Here is a 2,190-nt window from a genome sequence, read left to right as displayed (position 1 = left end):
GAGCCCAGCTTGAAACATCTCTTAATGCCCAGTCTAGAACAGACATTCACTCAGGAGGGGTCACACTTGCTCATTTACAAATGAGTCCCTCTCCAAGACCACAGAACCAGCTACCAGGTAGTGGGTAAGAGAGAGAATATAGAGCCCCTAGGTGCCAGGCATTACTTCGGGTATTGAGATAGGCATTACCTCCCTTGGTCTCCAGACAACTGTAAGGTAGGTGGTATACGTCCCATCTAGCCTGAGTGTGACAAACTAGGAATCTAAGACTCGGTGAGGTCATGGCGTGTCAGCGGCAGGGCCGGGACTCCCAGCAGAGCCGTGTGACTAAGTCTGTGCCTCTTCTACGGCTCACCTCACACGTGGAAAGGAGAGCAGGAACAGGGAAGCGCAGACAGAGGACAGTGGCCGCCGCCAGCCCGCTTTCCTGGCCCACCCGAGCCACACAAAGGAGGCTCAGTCCCTGCGCTACCCACAGCTCCCATTCGGGCAGCCCGCCTTCCTCCTGAGCCTGGCAGCAGCCCTGGGTCACTCAGCCCCCGGCAGGGGACAATGACCACACTGTCGGAAGCACACGTCCCTAGCAGAGCAGCAGAATTGTCGCCAGGGATCACCTCCGCCCACTCTGGACCAGCCCCTTCCTCCCTGGGTCAGGCTCACCCAGAGGACCTGCCCACCCCTCCCTGTGACTCAGGGCCAGGAGTCAGTTTTTCCCGAGGTTCCCGCGTGTTCCCCACCCCGACACAGGCGCGAGCCTCTGAGCGGTTCATCACACCTTGCAGCTCCCCTCACTTCCGTCTTCCCCAGAGGGAGTTGACCTCTCGCCGGCTGAAGTTCCCAGGCCTGCAGAGGCAAGGAAGAGGGGGTGGGCTCTGGGGCTGGATGACGTCGAGACTGTTGGGGGGGGGTAAGGCCTGGGCTGGGAGGAGCCCCAAAAGAAGAGACAAATGACGGACCAGGCAGCACTAGCCGGGCAGGGAGCAGTTAAGAAGGGGACGGTAACCTGATCTCGGCCCCTAACCTGGCTTTTCCCCTCCGTCCCACATCCTGTCAAACTGGGCTGAACTCGACACCCCACATACCACCAGCCACCTCACACCCCAGCCTGGGTCTGCCTTTTAGGAAGAGAATGCGCCAGCCCAAGGCTGGCTCTCCCCCACGGCGGGATCCCGGCGGCCCCTCCCTCCCCTCCACACACACATTCACAAAACCGGGTTGCAGGGGAAGCCGGCGTGAGTCAGAGAATTTATAGGAGCTGGGAGTGCACAGACACACTCCCCGCCACTAAGGGGGCTTCTCCCATACCCCAGGAACCCGGCATTCACTCTGCCAGCGGGTCTTCCAAAACCGAAGCCATCCTCCGAAAAGGGGGCTGGCTGGGAATTCTGCCCAGGCCACTGACACCAGGATTTCACGCCCCTAAGTTCGCCTAGCCCGGCTGTGTGGAGGCAGACGAGAGGGCGCGGCCTGGGGGGGCAGGGTTGATGGACGGCAGTCACCGCTACCAGGATGAACACGAGTCCTTTGGGCATGAGGATGCCGCTGCTGTCCCCCCAGCAGGGCCGTCCAGGTGGCACCGGGTGTGGGGGACAGAGGCCAGAAGCCGAGGGTAAGGGCAGGCGTTCAGGGACTTGGAGCCTCCAGCTCCGTGCAGAGGCTTGGAGGTCGGGCCAGAAGAGCAGGCGGCCCAGGCCAGGCCAGGACACTAGGCCCAAGGCCAGGATGGCACGGACAACAACTCCCTGTGAGAGGCAGCCCCAAAGGAACTGTCCCACTGACCCGTAAGAGGGGCAAGCAACACAGGGCCTGGAATGGAGCCTGGAACTTATGGGGCCTTCCCCAGGACGAGCCACTCTATGCACCAGACCTCTCTTCAGTCGTTGGCTCGATTTCCCAGATGCTCCGGAGGGGCGGGCTGGCCTTGCGACCACCCTGGCATCTGGGGGGAGGGGGGACACTAGTCTTCAGAAGACACCTCATCCTCAGCTGTGAAACCAGACACGAGTGCGGGAGGGGCCCCAGCCCAAAGGCCCAGGAAATACCCTGGTCCTGGTTCGAGAAAGCGAGGAGAGGGGAGATCGTGACACACACACATGCGAGCTGGGTCCCGACCCGTCTCCCCTGCCTCGGCACCAGCAGACTCCAGGAACCGTCCAGGGCGGCGGCCGTTCCCAAGGGGGGCAGCCCGCC

At 62.1% G+C, this 2,190-nt stretch overlaps 1 protein-coding gene across 4 annotated transcripts in view; it reads right to left on the bottom strand.

Moving 5' to 3' along the window:
- The window catches only part of RHOC (ras homolog family member C), a 12,139-nt gene that overhangs the window by 3,842 nt on the left and 6,107 nt on the right, over positions 1-2,190 (bottom strand). Inside the window, exon 1 of one of the 4 annotated variants that reach the window (XM_021710802.1) lies at positions 776-896. The exons of 1 other annotated variant lie outside the window; for it this stretch is intronic. The gene's annotated coding sequence lies outside the window, so the exon portion shown is untranslated. Of the gene's footprint in view, positions 1-660; positions 722-775; positions 897-2,190 lie in introns of those variants that run through there. 2 more of the 4 variants (XM_008054840.2, XM_021710803.1) reach the window with 2 other exon arrangements.

The sequence above is a fragment of the Carlito syrichta genome, unplaced genomic scaffold, assembly GCF_000164805.1.
Source record: "Carlito syrichta isolate Samal-C Ts95f unplaced genomic scaffold, Tarsius_syrichta-2.0.1 Scaffold301545, whole genome shotgun sequence".
Taxonomy (NCBI): Eukaryota; Metazoa; Chordata; class Mammalia; order Primates; family Tarsiidae; genus Carlito; species Carlito syrichta.
This window is presented reverse-complemented; position numbering and strand designations above follow the sequence as displayed.